General features: G+C 44.6%; 1 protein-coding gene across 2 annotated transcripts in view; it reads right to left on the reverse strand.

Annotated features, from left to right (window-relative positions):
* LOC122935031 (cysteinyl leukotriene receptor 2-like) overlaps nucleotides 1-18,857 on the reverse strand; it is an 82,486-nt gene that overhangs the window by 15,913 nt on the left and 47,716 nt on the right. For both annotated transcript variants that reach the window (XM_044290751.1, XM_044290750.1), the window contains one exon: nucleotides 7,539-7,597. The gene's annotated coding sequence lies outside the window, so the exon portion shown is untranslated. The remainder of the gene's footprint in view (nucleotides 1-7,538; nucleotides 7,598-18,857) is intronic.

Raw genomic sequence — 18,857 nt, forward strand, 5'->3', positions numbered from 1 at the left:
GTGCTGGAGGATGGAGTCGGGCAGCACATAGCTGGCCTGGAGACGGCATCAGCCTCTGTGGTGGTGGCCCCTGGTGGCGAAGCTGCGGTACTGCAGGCTTGGAAAACTGCGAGGGCAAGAAAGGCCACGGCCGGTGGTGAAGAACTGAGGACGTTCAGAGGAGAGATCAACGCCAGTCATGCTCCACTACCTCGCATTGCGGCTGGTGGAATCACAGCGTCCACGCAGCAACGTGGGACACGTGGGGATTCCCCTTTAACGGTTTCTTGTCTTGGGGGGGCCCAGGGGCATCTGTCACGGGCGGTCTGGGGGAGTTGTTATTGGGATTGCGGGATTTGGTTAAGGGGCTGGTAGGGGCAGGGCCGGCGTTCGGGTCACCCTTGTCTTCGTGGGGTTTACCTGGGCTCAGAGAAGAGGTTATTAGTGGGACAGGCGTGGCAGGGGTGGAGGCGGCCGGGAGCACAGCGAGTGGGTCGACGGGGGCAGTGCCGCAAGGTTTGGATGATAAGGAATGGGAGAGGGAGGAGTTAAGGAAAAGAGGAAGCCTCGTCTGGACAACACAGCAAAGGGCAAGGTTTATGTGTGTTTTGAGGGGCCTCTGGGGGCCAACTTGAAGCCAGAGGTAAAAGAAAAAATTTGGAAAGGGGAGTATGTAGATGTGTTCTCGTTACTCCCACTTTAAAGATTTAGATTTGGATAGGGACTGGAAGGAGGATAAAAATAAGGAGGATGATGATAAGCGGTGGTACCGGCTGATTCCGCAAACATTTTCCAATTGCTTGCAGGCATTTGCCAGCGTCATTGGGGAGAAGGCGCCAGAGAACTGTTCTGCCCTTTTTTGGTACCTGGATGCAATTGGGGAGGCCTACCGGGTATATGGGGGCCAGGGGTGGTTGAGGTATGATGAGCAAGTTAGGCAACTGAAGGCAGTTCATTCGAGCATCCGTTGGGACCACAATGACATTGGTTTGTGGATGCAGGTGACGGCTCCGGTTGGGGTAGGGCAGTCCTTTCAGGGAGGAGCCGGGGTTCCGGACAACCGCAGCACTCGGCGGCCTCTCAAAAGGGGTTATGTTTCCAGTTCAATGAGGGGGGATGCAAGTATGAGGACAGGTGTAAGTTTAAGCACGAATGTTCCTCATGTGGTGGGAATCACGGAGCACAGAGGTGCTTCAAGGGACGAAAAGGAAAAAGTTGGGGGGATGCATCTGGAAAAGGGGCAGATGCCAATCTGGGTGGCCGAGATGGTGCCGTTTCTAAGTAGGTACCCGAATGCGGTGTTCCTTTTGGCGGGTTTTAGGGAGGGTTTTCGTATCCCGTTCGTAAAGGGGGAGATTTGGAAAGGGGGGAAGAATCGGCGGTGGAGTTCCCGGGGGTGGTGTCTGAGAAGTTACGGAAGGAAGTTGAGTTGGGGCGCATGGCAAGTCACTTCAGGGAGCTGTCGATGCTGGAGTTGAGGGTTTCGCCGCTGGGTGTGGTGCCGAAGAGGGAGCCTAACAAATTTCATCTTATCCATCACCTTTCTTTTCCAAGGGGGGATTTGGTTAATGACGGGATTGCGCCGGGGCTGTATTCAGTGGTATACACATCGTTCAATGAGGCGGTTCGTTGGGTTAGGGAATATGGGCTGGGGGCTCTGTTAGCCAAGGTTGACATTGAGGCGGCATTTCGTCTTTTTCCAGTGCACCCTGATTGTCAGCATTTGCTGGGTTGTTTTTGGGACATGTTTTTTTTTGTTGATCGGTGCTTACCCATGGATTGTTCGGTTTTGTGTGATTACTTTGAGTTGTTTAGTACGAATGGGTGGCACGGAAGTGGTCGGGTTGGAGTTCAATTATCTATTATCTGGATGATTTTTTGTTCATTGGGCAGCCGAATGTGAACGTTTGTTTGGTTATTTTACACTTCTTCGAGTCTATGGTGCATCGTTTTGGGGTTCCCCTGGCGTCAGAAAAAACAGAGGGCCCTACTACCGCATTGAGTATTTTAGGGATAGTCATTGACATGGTGGCAATGAAGTGTAGGTTGCCAGATGATAAGGTGGAGGATTTACGGCGGGTGGTGGCGGCAGAATGTGGGCGAAAAAAGATGTGGCTGCGGGAAGTCCAGTCAATGTTGGGGACGCTCAATTTTGAGTGCCGTATAATGCCCATGGGGCACATTTTTTGTAGAAGGCTGGCTAGAGCAACAGCGGGAGTCCAGTCCCCTTATCATTTTGTGCGACTCCATCGGTAGCTGCAAAATGATTTGTGGGTTTAGGCATCCTTTTTAGACGTGATGGTGGCAGCTAGTCTCTACTTGTTCACAGATGCGGTGGGGGGGTATGTTTTGGGGCTTATTTGCAAGGTCGTTAGTGCGTGGGAAAATTGCCAGCACAATGGAGAGACTAGAGTTGGGTGAAGAATCTGGTGTTGTTAGAACTCTTCACTATTGTGGTGGCGGTGGCTATTTGGGGGGAAATTTTCCAGAATAAAAAAGTGTGCTTTTATTGCGACAATTTGGGTGTGGCGGAGGCCATTAATCACTTTTCGGCTTCGTCTCCGCTGATTGTGCGCTTGCTGCAGCACCTGGTTTTGGATTGCTTGTCCTTAAATGTGTGGCTAGTCGCTTCCCATGCTCCTAGGGTGGATAACTCAATTGCTGATGCTTTGTCTCATTTTCAGTGGGACTGGTTTCGGGTGCTGGCACCCAAGGTGGACGTGGAAGGAGCAAGTTTCACTCAGGAATTGTGGAATCTGCCATTTGGTCGGTAGACGAGTTGGTAAGGGGGTCATTGGCGTCAGTGACTTGGACGGCGTACGAGAAAGCATGGGATCTGTGGGGTTCATGGAAGCAGCGTTTTCAGTGGTACACACTGGAGGACGGGGTTTTGTTGCTGCTGTTTGTCGGTCATTGCAGGGACGAGGGATGGTCGGTATCCAGGATGAACAAGTTTATGGCAGGGTTGGCGTTTGGCTGCAGGAGTTGAGCCGTGCAGGATGTTACAAAATCATTTTGGGTTGTGCAGGTGTTAAAGGGTAGGAGGAGGTCGTTGCCCGGGGGGGGGGGGGGGGGGAATCAATGCCGGCCAGTCTCCTTTGAGTTGTTGGGGGATCTGATGGTACAGTTGGGGCAAGTTTGTGGGTCAGTAGGAGAAGAAAGGTTGATTAGGTTGGCTTTTTCTGTAGCCTTTTTTGGGGTGTTGCGTATTGGGGAGTTGGTTAGCCCAAGCAGGTGCCACGCTGGGGGGTTGGAAGGGAGGATGTTGACTTGTTTCACGATAGGGTTGAGTTTCACATTAGGAAGTCGAAAACTGATCAGTCGGCTCGGGCATGTCGGGTGGTTTTGTTTCAAGTGGAGGGATCAGTTGTGTGCCCTGTACAATGTCTTAGGGAGTTTGGGGTGCAGGGAATTGGTGTAGATGGGCTGTTGTTGGTTCATGAGGACGGATCATTTTTGTCTCGTTTTCAGTTCATAGCCGTTTTACGAGCTTGTTTGAAAAAGTTGGGTAGAGACCCCGCACTATTTGGGAGTCATAATTTTCGCATCGAGGCGGCTACTGAGGCGGCTTGTAGTCCATTCGGTTCCGGTCATATGTTAGGCTGGCGTTATTATAAGGATAATTTGGCTGGGGGGCTAAGTCATGTTGGGGGGGAAAGGGTCTTCTATTGTTGATTTAGTATTTTTGTGTTTTGCAGGTGGTGCGGTTTGGATTATGGGACACTCTTATGTATTCTGGGGGGCGTTGCGGGCGGATGTCAGACCGGATAAAAGGCAATTGAGTTTTTCAAGGGAAGTGGCTGTGATTAGGTGGTTGGGGTTGAGCGGCATGCTGTGGAGTCGGGTGCTACCAGAGTTCCACACGTTTTTGAGGTTGGATTCTCCCCCAGAAGTTTTGGGGTTGCATGTGGTTGGCAATTTGGGTGTGCGCCCTTTTTGGGAGCTTACAAAAGATATAAAGTTTGACCTGCTCCGGTTGTGGGCACAGTTTCCAAAGGTTGTGACGGTTTGTTCTGACATTGTGTCGAGGAAGTGTGAGATTGTGGATAAACTCTGCCTGTATAATGGTCATGTTTAATTTGTATTGGAGCTGTCATTTGGCATTCTGGGCACTAGAGGCCAATGTTTTGCAGCACAGGCAGCACATTCTGGGATCTGCATATGTAAAGCAGATGATGACTCATACTTGCTGCTTCTAAAACCAGGAAGTGCTGATCTGACATGGTGGAAGCACTGTTCTTTGAGAGACTGAATCCGATTCCATCCTGGCTTGCGGAAGTCCGGGATTGAATGGACACGCAGAGGAAGGAGATTAGCTGTTGTCCCCTTACTGGATCCAGATCTTTGAAAGAGAGATTGTTCCAGGAAGACAGTGTACAGCGTGTTGGCAGTTTTATTATCAAGCAAGGCCGCACGGTTGCTGAGAGGTTGGTGGCCATCCCGGGTAAGTGGCATCCTCTGGCCCAGAACGGACGCAGGTCAGTACACCTGGTTACTGATTGTATTCTACTGTGTGGCGCCTGAAGTAATAGAGACTAGCCTTAGGCCTTATAGTAGTTAGATAGTTAGGGTTATATGTTTTGCTAGGCCTTACTGTACTGGACTGCGGCGCAGTATTTGACTTGCAGGCTCTGCTGCATCCGCCACTGGCTAGGTGTGTCCTCTTTAGCGGCACAGCATGACTTGCAGGCTCTGCTGTGTGCGCCATCGGGCTAGGCCTGTCCCTCGGACAGGGACGGTGACTGTGGGCCTGGGGTATAACTTAGTCGCTGTATACTTATATTGTTTTCACTATTGTTAAAGTAAAGTTTCTGTTCTTGCATATAAAACTGGTGTCAGTGTCGCTTTTCTTGTGACTTCGCTGTATCCTGGGGAGCCCACCCCGGTACACGGCTTACAGAAGCATTGGAGGGAGGCCAGGTCAATGGACAGACTGAACAAGGCAAGGATAAAGGTCAATAGGGCGGTGGGTCGTTTTGTCGCAAGGAATGTCGGTGTTGTTGTGCGGCATAGGGAGCTGCAGGTTGCAGAAGGGGCGTTTTGGAGAAGTGATGGGGTGCACCTCAATGTAGTAGGCATTGATTTGTGGTGCTCAGGGTTACAGAACAGGATTGAGGTGCCTTTGCAGGTGTGGCAGGACACAAGGGGGTGAGGTGTTCCCCCTTGGGTCGTGGGTAGTCGGGGGTCCTTGAAGTTGGTGGTTATGGTGACTCTGGTGTGGTGGTGAGGGAGCCAAAGGAGGCTCTGGACTCCCCAGGTATTAGATTATGGAGTGGCGTATGGTGGGTGTCTGCCCTCATTGTTGCCCATGGTTACCGGGTTCTGCCTCTGAGCTGGCGTTTTAACGGCTAGAGGTAAATTGAAGGAGGGGCGGGCAGTTACCCGTCAGGTTTACGGGGCTCCAAGAACCCTCCACGTGATTTCAAGTCAGGTTTTAGGTGTGTTGGTAAGGTTATGGGCGCAGGCCTTCAGGTGGGAAGGCCTTGGGTACGTTGTTATTTAATATTTATGTCATTTATGTTTAATAATAAAATGGCTGCTGTGGCCAATAAAATCCACTTATGTTGTGTCTTATTGGGGAAAATGGGGTATAGGTAGGAAAAACGAATCGACAATACACTAGTCATGAGGTTCAGTGTTTTCTCCAGCATTTTAAAGCAATATTCAGAAATGTCCCTTTATAGTGAAATGCAAGTTTGTCTTCATTATGAAATCATGGTGTTACAACATAACAGGGTTAATGCCTGTGTCATAATCACAATTCAGAGATAAATGTCTGTAGCATGTTTCTATATGAATGTATAAATCACTTGTGTCATTTAGAAAAAACAGGAACACATAACTCAGCCAGAAAGACGAGTGCTCCTTAAAGCTGTATGCAGTCTTGTTCTTAAAAGCTCAGATGTTTCTGCTTCAGATTTCTCCTGTCTCAATTTTTTTTGAACAGGTACCATTTTCAGGCAAATTACAGTAGTGTTACCTACCCACCCCTCTCACTGTGCAGTCACATGCCTAATTAAATTTCCGTGTGAACCATATTTTGGTATCAGGGAACACATTTCTAGTTGGCTATTAGGTATGTAATGGACAAAATGGACCACTTTAGAGCTATTTTTCTAATACAAATATTCAAATTCAGCAATTGAAGTATATTACAAAAATGTTCAGTATCACTGCCCCTACACAATACAAAAATAAAAAAATGAATGACAGTTACACTTTAAAACAGTTTACTATAATGTGGCACATTTATCAAATAAAGTGGACTAGTAAAGTGGTTTAAGTTGTAAAAATACAATTAAATTGCAGCCTTATGAAATTGTCCTGACCAATTTTTTTTAGGATATATATATGGTACAATGGTACAAACTGACACATTTTAAAAGGGTTGTCTCATGAAGATATTTTTTTCAGATTATGATTTCTATAGGTTTCAGACACCCCATATGGGCAGTGCATTATCTGCCAGTTATTCTGTCGAATCACTTTACATCATACATATACTGGATCTGCAAGCTTAAGAGCTGCACTTTGTTAGTGGTAGTGATGAGCAGCATAGGCAATATTCGGTTTTGCGATATTTTGCAAATTTATGGCCTAATATTTGCATAAATTCACAAATTCTAGAATTCGCAATCTCCAGTCATTATTTTCTTGATTGCGAAAATTGGCAATGTACACTATATCACTATCTAACCTACACTGACTATGTCCCACTAACTATCTGTATTATATATATGAGCTAACTATCTAATGTAATTAAATAAGGATCCAGATGAGTCTGCAAAGCACAGAGCACAGTAATGACACTGCTCACTCTCTCATAACTGCAGAAAACTGCAGAAAATGGCTGCTGGGAAGTTTCTTATATAGTAAGGGGTAGGCAACTTCCCTATTGGTCGCTAGGGATGTTGTTAAGCTCTGACAAAGGTATTGCAGCAATCTCATTGGCCCAGAAGCAAGAAGGGCGGTTACTAATAAAAAATGAAACTAGAATATTTGCAATTACGATTATATATAGCACTATATTCTAGGCACTACTTAGTGGCTCTCCACTTTGTCTAATATAGGAGGATCCCAGGCAGAGTACCCATTGTATGGTGTCAATACACCATAGCAGTGGCTGTGGAAAGGGATAGTCTTGTTGAGACAAACCCTTTAATCACCTTATAGCATAGGAAAACCTTACAAAACTTAGCTAGAAGGCTTTATGGCTAACATCTTGTTTAGTTCTGTCATACACACCCAGAAACATCTTACTAAATATCTCACACAGTCCCCTGTCAATTTTGTTTCATGTAAAAACACGTTATGATAGCTAACATTAAAAATGGCAATTTGTTCCACTAAATCTTAGCACAAAGCATTAGAATGGAAAAATAAGACGCTGAGCCATATATTAGTCAGTAGTGTTAGATAGCTGTCCTATACACAACCGAATTACAATGCAAATTGAAGAAATGGCCTGATTGTATTACTTAGGAGATGAGTCTGTTGAGTGGGTTCACCATAAATCCACCAAAAATCTATTCACATGATGCTAACTTTTTTATACTTACTTTTTGTTACTTTTTAAACATGGAGTTTTTCTGTTGCTTTATACTTTTGAAATTCTTGTCTGAGGAAAAAAATGATAACAGTCAGTAAACTGTAAAGGATAGGTTCCTTAGTTTGCAAATTATTTTTCCTAGTTTAAGCTATGGTGACACTATAAGGCTAGGTTTACATTTTTTCTAGTGTTTTTCAGCATTTTTTGTACTTCTTGTGATTTTTTATCGTGTGCATTATTGGTTGTAAAAATCCTGCTCCAGATGTTAGATGAAAGTCCATGGGAATTCTGAATTGCATGACATACAAGAGTTAGTATATTCTAAAATTGTAAAAATTAAGAATATTGGGGAATATAGGAATAGTGATGGACGAACTTCGACCGCAACTGTTCACAAACGCGACTGCGCGAATGTGATCAAATGGTCGTGAACCGCAAGTTCGCGGCAGGCCCCATTCACTTTAATGGCAGGCTACCTGAAAAACCTTCAGCTCATATTTGCAGCCACCAAATACTTAGTAGAAGTGCACAAATAGTCCCACAACATGGACAGTGACATACTAGAGGGGGATTAATGACAAAAATTGCAACAAAAAAATATGTATCTTAATCAGTGGACATTTTTATGTGTCTTTTCACCTGACATAAAAGAAATTCTGATTATGTGGCTTGAGGTACATTATGCGGTCAATGGATAGAAATTTTACTGTAGGCCACTGGACTACAGGCCCCAAACATTAGGCATTCACCGGACAGAAAAGATCAAATGATTATGTGGCCAGAGGTATATTACACGGTCAATGGATATCAATTTTACTGCAGGACAGTACAAATAGAGGTCAAATACATGTTTAAAAGAACTAAAAATATAAAATTGGATTAAAAACATGGCTAACGAAATCCCCCCTCTTGAAAAAACCTCTAATGATAATAGTTGTAATTTGATAACATGTAGTCGTCACTAGTGTTGAATTTCTCAGAGGCCGCCACAATTATTCATTTAGTATACATAAAAGAACAAGTAAGTATGAGGCTGGAGGTAGATTAAACGGTCATTGGATATCAATTTTCCAGCAGGCCAGTGTACTACAGGTCCCAAAAATTATGCATTCAGCATACATAAAAGAACAAGTAAGTATGTGGCTGGAGGTAGATTACACAGTCAATGGATATCAATTTTCCAGCAGGCCAATGTACTACAGGTCCCAAATATATGCATTCAGCGTATGTAGGAAGGTGCAAGGGTCAGTCATTGACGGAAGGTATGGGTCACCGAGGTTCCTGGGGAAGTGATGTGGTTTATCATGTAGAATAATGTGCTACCTGTGGTATATCACTCTTCAATATTACAATATATGCAATCAACTTTACAGACTATTGTAGTTATGTCTAAAGTATTCAGTGGCCTATACAATGCTGGCCCATAATTTAGCGTATTTAGAAATAGCCGAGGTGTCAGTACAGGCATACATGATAAACCACATCACTTCCCTATCTATGTTAGAATTGTACTAAAAGTGTACAGATATATTGCAAGTCGCAGCCTCTCGTCCCCCCATGACATAAGACTATTTCATACTTATCTAGTTTTTCTTGTTTCCAATGGGTACAGATTTTGATTACCTGAGGAGATTCTATGAGCCTTCCCCTATCAGGGGTCGCCGAATCGTCCAGTACATTAGGTTTGCTCCATGAAGTTCACTTATTCACTTGTTGTATCTACTTAATACTATTATTTTCAGTAGATTTATTGATTTCTATATACCTGTTTACTATTCCATGAATCATGTATCCCTCGTGACTATCATGTTTCTTCTACTGTAATCATATAATAGTACAATCATGTGACATATAATATTTAATCCTCTATAAGTAATATTTGAACCATATTTGTTTATGCTACTTTTTATTATATATCAGGCCTTGAACAAGCTCTTGGATAAGACCGAAAGGTTGGCCAGTATACAACTATGAATTAATTTCGGATGGATATATATACAAAAAAATAAGAAAATAAATAAGAAATTTATGCAACATTTTTTTCTGAGTGCCGTGGTCTTTCTGTTAATATTGGTACTAGTGATGAGCGGCAGGGGCAATATTCGAATTCGCAATATTTCGCGAATATTTGGGCGAATATTCACCATATATTTGAGAATTTGCGAATTCATGATCTCCAGGCATTATTTTCTTGAAAATTCTCATAAAATTTGCATACAAATTTTCGCATAAAAATTTGCATGAACTGATATTTTCCCAAAAATTGAATATTCGCAATCACGAATATATTTAGCGATATTCGAAATATTCGCGAATTCTCGAAGTGCCAATATTCGCGATTAAAATTCACAATTCGAATATTCATGATCAACACTAATTGGTACCACATTTACCACTGAGCACCATCCAAACTACGACTCTTGTCTTCACCAAGGTTCCTGGCCTCGGTGAGGTAAGAGCTGGTAGCTTCAAGTGTCAGCGGCAGTTAGTGCTGATTGACACGGTTTGCTGTTTATTATGGCTGCAAAGCCAATCCGGGACAGCTCTTACTGGGAGTAGCCAAATTGATGGGTGGATGGCTGCTCCTCACGATCCAGGCCAGGTCTTGGTTTGTATATACAAGCACAGGCAGCACTGTCAGGTTGTGTGGATTATCCTCCATCTGACAGGGATGCTGTGGAGTCTCTGTTTTTTTAGATCTAAGGATGTCTACCGTGCTAAAGGGCTGAGAGCCGCATTGCTTCGAAGCAGGCCCCTAAAGACTGTTGTGGACTGCTGCTGACAAAACCGCTGACAAGGTGAATGTTTTTTGTTTTGTGGACTTGCCCTGGTGTGAGTGAACATTAAGATGGCGAACTGTTATTTTGTTTGTGTGTGAATAAACACCGAACTGTTTAAGTTAAAGACTTTGTTTTTGCCTCTGTACTGCGTCTGCTAATCTGCCTACCAGAGCAAATCCCCACAGTACATAAAAGATCAAGTAAGTATGTGGCTGGAGGTAGATTACACGGTCATTGGATACCAAATTTCCAGCAGCCCAGTGTACTACAGGTCCCAAAAATTATGCATTCAGCGTACATTAAAGAACAAGTAAGTATGTGGCTGGAGGTCTATTAGACGGTCAATGGATATCAATTTTACTAAAGGCCAGTACAAATACAGGTCAAATACATATGCTTAAAAGAACTAAAAATATAAAATTGGATTAAAACTCTGGCTAACGAAATCCCCCCTCTTGAAAAAAAAACTAATGATAATAGTTGAATCACATGGTCGTCACAGGTGTTGAATTCCTCCAAGGCCGAAAAGATTAGGCATTCAACGGACAGAAAAGGCCTTTTATGCCGCTATATTTACCTAAGACAGGGACCAATATTTGTTCTGGGTGGTGGCGGATATTTGTGGGCTGGCAAGAGAAAATTCAATTAAATGTGGTCATCACAGGTGTTGAATTCCTCTGAGATCCATGCCTCATTCATTTTTAGAAATGTGAGGTAGTCCACACTGTCGTGAGCTACTCGAGTACGCTTATCGGTCACGATCCCCCATGCTGCGCTGAATGTCCTTTCGGACAGGACACTAGACGAGGGGCAAGCCAACAGTTCCATGGCAAATTGTGCCAGCTCTGGCCACAGGTCAAGCGTGCACACCCAGTAGTCCAGGGGTTCCTCACTTCACAGAGCATCCACATCGGCCGTTAACCAGATGTAGTCAAACACCTGTCGCTCTAGGCGTTCCCTGAGGCTGGATCCAGAGGGCGGCTGTCGATGGGTTGGCTGCAAGAATGATCTCATATCCGAAGTGATTAACAGATCTTCAAACTGCCCTCTTCTTGCATGCACTGTTGGATTATTGATTTATTGATTTGTATATACCTGTTTACTATTCCATGGAATCATGTATCCCTCGTGACAATCATGTTTCTTCTACTGTAATCATATAATAGTACAATCATGTGACATATAATATTTCATCCTCTATACGTAATATTTGAACCATATTTGTTTGTGCTACTTTGTTCTTTTTTATATATCAGGTCGTAAACAAGGACTTGGATAAGACCGAAGCGTTGGCCAGTTTACAACTATCATTTAATTTCGTATGGTGGTGTCGCCGCTGAACTTCAGCAAGGCGAGCCAGAGATTTTCCTGTTCTGGACCCCAGGGTATTTAGCAACAAATCGCTGCACGACTAAGTTCAGAACATGTTCATGACGTGTGCTATGCACATGCACCGTTGTCGCACACCACTTTACCAACTGTCAAATTGAGCGAGGTTAGCCGCTGATCGGTCAGTGACCGCAAAAGCTGAAATGCGTGCAGGACCTGTGTGGCTCTTGGCTTCCAGGCACAACAGTCGCAGCACAGCATGGCAACGTCTCACCTGGCACGTCGAATAGGTTCTGGAGAGCTTGGGGGGCGCAGCAGAAGAGGTGGAAAAGGAGAAATCAGCCGAGGAGAAGACAGAGGATGGAGTAGGAGAAGAGGAGAAGAAGTGGCAGGCCTGCATGCAATCTGTGGCGGTAACACCAAATCGACACGGGTGCCACGGGTTGCATGCTTGACAGCCGTCAGAAGGTTTACCCAGTGGGCATTAAAAGTTATGTACCTTCCCTGCCCGTGTTTGCTAGACTACGTGTCTGTGTTCAGATGTATTTTGGCACCGACACTGTGTGCCAGAGATACATTCACTTGCCGCTGAAAGTCGCCATATATGTAACTCAGGTGTGCCCTTCTGGGAGTAATATTTCCTTCCGGGGACCTTCCATTGTGGTGTGCCAATGGCCACAAATTTTCTAAAGGCCTCCGAGTCCACCAGTTTATATGGCAGTAGTTGGCGGGCTAGCAGTTCCGACAAACCAGCGGTCAGCCATTGGGCAAGATAGTTATCCGGTGTCATCGTCTTTTTTTCGCTCAAACATTTGGGCCACGGAAGCCTGCCTTTAGCTAGATGAATGCGACGACAGCACGGTGGAAGGTGGAGTGGAGGACAAATGGGAGGAGAAGGAGAAGAGGCAGGACGTGGAGCACCAGGAGTGTGTCTTTGTGGGTTTTGACGGTGTTACTTCCACTGGGCTCGGTGATGGGAGGCCAGGTGCCTTCTTAAGGCGGTCGTCCCTAGGTGAATGATGGGCTTACCGTGTTATGCGTTGACAGCACAGGATGCAGATGGCAACACTATTGTCAGCAGCCAACACGTTAAAAAAAGCCCACACTGCAGAGCCATGTGCCAGTGTCCTGGGAGTGCCAGAAGTGAACTTGCATGGTGGATGGCTCATTCCAGATACATTAGCAGTCTGCTTTTTGCCTCTTGCGCACTGTAAGTTCTGCCTGCTTCTCCTCCTTCTCCTCACTATCTGCTGCTCCGTCTCTCCCTCTGAACTCCCCTTCTCTTCCTCTCTTGTGGGCACCCACGTTATTTCTATAGACACGTCATAATCATCCCCTTCACCACCACTGACATTGGAGATCTTGGAGTAGGCAGCAACAGCGGAGACCACCCTTCTTGGGCTGATATGGGTACTGTCGTCAGACCACAGGGTGGCAGCCGTTGCTACCTCTTCTTCCTCATCCGATGCCAATAATGGCTGCGCATCGATAAGGTCTGGGAATGGATGGGAAAATAATTCCTCTGACTCGAGTGGAGGGACTATGGTGGTGGTGTCTTTGGGGGGTGCACACAGCAGAGAAGTGAAGAGGGTGCAGATAGAGAGGATGAGGAGGGTGCAGAAGTTGAAGGCTGAGTTAGCCACTCAACCAAGTCTGATGCGTCCTTTGATGTAATCGCACGCACCTTCTGCAACTTCCCACTTAGGCTCCGGTGCACCTGCCCGACCCCTACCACCCCTGCGGAATGGCCTGCCTCTTCCTCTGCCTGTCATTTTATAAATGACCCTGTGACAAAAGTCCCTATAGAAGAGCAGTATTTGTGGAAGAAGTTATATCACACCACTTTTTCAATCAGTTTTTTGGGGGTGTTTTGGAAATGTTATTGTTCACCGTATGGTCGCCATCTATCTTATGGAGATGCGCAGATTCGTTCTCGTTCGCATCTGTGCAGAAACTTTTGCACGATGGTCTGGTCGTCCCGACCTGTAGCTGATTTGTGCCCGGCCTGGTATTACTGCAGGATACCAGTGTCATGGCGCCGGCTAATGACCGTCGATCGAAGGTTTCTTCATCCACGAGGATAAGCACGACAATGGGAAGGGGGCGCAATCATTCACATCTTTGCCAGCCAATCACTTCATACCATAACCTGTCTCTCCATTGGTCATGATTGTAAGACCGCCTTCCAGCCAATCACTTCATACCATAACATAGAATGTGTCGGCAGATAAGAACCATTTGGCCCATCTAGTCTGCCCAATATACTAAATACTATGGATAGCCCCTGGCCCTATCTTATATGAAGGATGGCCTTATGCCTATCCCATGCATGCTTAAACTCCTCCACTGTACTTGCAGCTACCACTTCTGCAGGAAGGCTATTCCATGCATCCACTACTCTCTCAGTAAAGTAATACTTCCTGATATTACTTATAACCTGTCTCCATTGGTCATGATTGTAAGACCGCCTTCCAGCCAATCACTTTATACCATAACCTGTCTCTCCATTGGTCATGATTGTAAGACCGCCTTCCATCTTCTGGTATAAATAAACCTTGCCTAGCTATTGGAGGAAGGCACATTATTGGATCCCACTTGAGAATGTCGTTTTCAGTTAATGAGAACGAGATAAAGTAGCAAACGGCGATATCAGTGGGGCAACTGGTATATTATACCAGTAGAAATTATTTGTTCCAATAGTGTTGGCATTCTGTGTAGCAGTGGTAACTGCAGCAAAGCCGCAAACAAATGCTGCACTACTTAAATGCACCATATAGAAAGTATATTATTGGTATATACACCCCTGCTTTAATCAGTTTTTTGGGGGTAACTTTTAAATCACAAAAGTAGAAGTTATTTGTTCCAATAGCATTTGGCTCTCTGTGTAGATGCGGTAACGCAGCAAAACCTCAAACAAATGCTGCACTACCTAAATGCACTATATAGAAAGTATATTATTGGTATATAACACCCCTGCTTCAATCAATTTTTTTTTGGGGGGGGGGGGTAAATCACACCAGTACAAATTATTAGTTACAATAGCATTTGGCACTCTGTGTAGCAGAGCTGCAACTCAGCAAAACCACAAACAAATGCTGCAGTACCTAAATGCACTATATAGAAAGTATATTATTGGTATATAACAACCCTGCTTCTATTATTTTTTTGGGGGGCAACTGGTATATCACACCAGTAGAAATTATTTGTTCAAATAGCTTTTGTCACTCTGTGTCGATGCGGCAACGCAGCAAAACCGCAAACAAATGCTGCACTACCTAAATGCACTATATAGAAAGTATATTATTGGCATATAACACCCCTGCTTCAATCATTTATTTGGGCGGGGGGGGGGGGGCAACTGGTAAATCACACCAGTACAAATTATTAGTTACAATAGCATTTGGCACTCTGTGTAGCAGAGGTAACGCAGCAAAACCTCAAACAAATGCTGCACTACCCAAATGCACTATATAGAAAGTATATTATTGGCATATAACACCCCTGCTTCAATCATTTATTTGGGGGGGGGGGCAACTGGTAAATCACACCAGTACAAATTATTAGTTACAATAGCATTTGGCACTCTGTGTAGCAGAGGTAACGCAGCAAAACCTCAAACAAATGCTGCACTACCTAAATGCACTATATAGAAAGTATATTATTGGCATATAACACCCCTGCTTCAATAATTTATTTGGGGGGGGGGGGGCAACTGGTAAATCACACCAGTACAAATTATTAGTTACAATAGCATTTGGCACTCTGTGTAGTAGAGGTAACACAGCAAAACCGCAAACAAATGCTGCACTACCTAAATGCACTATATAGAAAGTATATTATTGGTATATAACAACCCTGCTTCTATCATTTTTTTGGGGGGGGCAACTGGTACATCACACGAGTAGAAATTATTTGTTTCAATAGCGTTTGTCCCTCTGTGTGGCTGCAGTATCGCAGCAGAACCGCACACAACTGCTACACAATACAATTGCACTATAATATACTTTCTATGTTAGAAAGTATATTATAAGTATATTAAACCCCTCAGTAAGTCACACCTATCGATCGCACACCTATATCAGTCCTTAAAAGGACTTTTGTGGCCCTATTAGCTAGCGTATTGTGTCCCTAAGAGCCTGTCCCTGCTCCACACAGCAACCTCTCACTACACTGGCAAAAGACTGAATGTAAAATGGCGGCCAGCTTTTTTTTTTAAAAGGTGGGGGTGTGCTCATGTGCCGAAACGTCTCAATTGGCTGACCTGTACCACCTGATGGATGTGTCATGGGTCAAAGTTCTCCACAATGTAAAAGAATATGGCGGGCGCGAATGTCGCCATATGTTCGTATTTTCAGCGAATCGCGAACGTGCAAAGTTCACCACGAAACGACCGCCGGGTGAACCGCAAGGCCATCTCTTTATAGGAATAGTTCAGAATCAGGAATTTACCATCAATCCCTTAAAGAATTCCCTTCAAACTAGTTAAAGCAAAAACACTCTGCATGCGTTAGGCTAATAACCGCAAGTGTTTTTATAGCTTCTTTTAGCAGTAAAAAGTCAGCACTATACATACATTTTGTTTATCATTTGTTTCTTTCATGCACAATCATTTTTTGTGCATTTTTGGTTTTTTTTTAAACACCTATGCCAAAAAACAATAAAACCTCATAACCCCAACATTTATTTTGAAAAAAACAAAAACAAAACACCAAACATTAAAAAGCATTTAATAGCAAAAAAAACTTCATCAGACATGTCTGGTCAGCACTCTTTCAACTAGTTGGTTTCATCTCCTTCATTACCCGGCCACCCTGCCTAACTGCTCCCTGCTCCCAGCAGTCCCTTTCTTGAGGGTTCTTGACCTTTAAACAATTTTGATTTTCTGGATGATAATTCATGAATGGATGCAACACTTCAAAACAATGAAGTAGATCTTAGGTCTTAGATTTTGAAAACGGATGCATCTCTATGGCCCTCATTTATAACAGATCACCTTCTTAACCACAGCTTCACCAGACTTTCACCTCTACTGGCCAGATTACTTCAGGTGGGACCCATCAGTAGACTGTTAGATTGCCAAGGACCACCCTGCAACATAATAGTTACAGGTTCCTCTATCCTCCTTGCACCACCAAGAGAATCCACATTTGGCAGCCATCCAAATTATACTGCCTCACTGCACAATAGTCTACATAATCACTCATTCCAAGCCTGAGATTTGTGATAGTGACAGGCAACCACACCCTACTTTCAGCCTATATATCCTAGGTTGCCTAGGTTCTTTGTTTATAACTGAGAGGACTATCACTGGGTTGTTGGTGCTTGGTGAAGAAATACTGTTTACATACTAGTTTTGAGCATCACTAGACCTTACCATCTCCACACACCCTGCAATATTCTGTATCATATCCTTAGGCCTGACCTATCCTGCACTTCTAGGTATAAACAGTTATTGCTGCTTCAAAATCCTTTCTCTTCAACGCCTCAGACAGTGATTCTGAGGCACCAGACCAGAGGTTTGCACCTAAATTTAGATCCTTTCTCAAGCACTCTCATTCTGTTATTAAAAAAAAACCACACAGAAATAAAAGAGGACTTACAACAGCTGGGCCAGACTTATGTCACAATTCAATCTCACAGCTCAGCACTAGCAGATCAAGCTCTGAAATGTTAAAGCCAAATTAATTCATCACTACTGGCTATAAAAGATCAAGAGAACCGCAGCTAACAGAAAAAACATCCGCATTTGTGGTATCCCTGAATCCTACTGCACAAGACAAGAAGCTTTGAAGAATCTCGTTAGCCTCTCTCGGCTGTCATGTAGTTGGACTGATTGCTTCCCTTTAAATTCCTCCCCATAATGCTTTACTGGGCGGCTTATACTTCTTCCTGGAGTGTGTGTGCATGCTGATCCTGTTTCCCAGTCTGCTACAAAGTTAAGTGATGTACATTTATCTGTTATTTTCTGTTTGCTGGATCCCAGGTGACCCTGACTCCCTCCGTGTCTGGTGTAGGGAGCCGGTGGTCGTGTCCCCTCACTATTGTAGGGTGTTCAGGGGTTATATAGTCGAGGTACGTGGATATGCAACCATCCACCTTTGGGATCTTTGCATAGGCTGAGCAGCCAGGGAAAGTGCTAGGTCTTGTGCAGGGGTCTCCCTTTTGGTTCCTTAGCTTTGGATCCAGTGAGTCATATATGCATGTTGCTTTGTCTTGTTTCCTGTACACCGTCCGTGACATTATAAGCCGCCAAAACCGTCTCAAGCATGGATCCGGTTTCACTTTTGGCTGAGCGCCTTCAGGGTCTTTCATTGGAGGTAGCTGATCTCCGCAGGACTTTTTCTCAGCTTCAAGTGGCCGGTTCAGCTGGCGTTCATGGAGTTTGTTCTGAGCCTAAGATCTCGCTCCCGGATACGTTTTCCGGGGGTAGTGAGAATTTTGTGCGTTTTAGAGAGGCTTGCAAACTCCATTTTCACCTTCTTCCCCATTCCTCTGGTGATGAGGAACGGAGGGTGGGGATCATTATATCGCTGCTCAGGGGTAACGCTCAGTCCTGGGCCTTTTCGCTGCCGGAGTGGGCACGGCCCCTCCGTTCAGTGGATGAATTCTTTTTAGCCCTGGGTCAGATATATGATGATATGGATCGTATTGCTCTGGCTGAGTCTAGACTACGTCTATTATGCCAGGGTAAACAATCCGCAGAGATATACTGCTCAGAATTTCGGAGATGGGCAGCTGATACTGGTTGGAATGATGCTGCACTCCGAAGTCAATTTTGCCATGGTCTTTCAGAGGGATTGAAAGATGCATTTGCCTTTCATGAAAGGCCTATTTCCTTGGACTCTGCTATGTCTCAGGCCGTTCGTATTGACAGGCGTCTTAGAGAGAGAGGAGAGATCTCTCCTTCCTGTCATACTCAGTCCCAGGACAGTGCAGCGGTCCCATTCTGTGCGCATGGGGTCTCAGTCGCTGTCAGCCCCTTCTGAGCAGGAGCCCATGCAGCTGGGGTTGATTGCTTCTGACAATAGAAGATTCAGCCTGCATGGAAGGGTTTGTTTTTGTTGTGGAGTTATAAATCATTTGGCAAATGTTTGTCCCTCTAGGAGATTCAGGCAGTTCTCTGGGAGTAATAAAGAAACAAAGAGGAAAAAATCTTTTAAAAATGTTCCGTCTGTTACTATTGGCAGGGTTGAGGCGGAAATTGAAGGTTTTCCGTTTGC

Source organism: Bufo gargarizans, chromosome 4 (assembly GCF_014858855.1).
Source record: "Bufo gargarizans isolate SCDJY-AF-19 chromosome 4, ASM1485885v1, whole genome shotgun sequence".
NCBI lineage: Eukaryota > Metazoa > Chordata > Amphibia > Anura > Bufonidae > Bufo > Bufo gargarizans.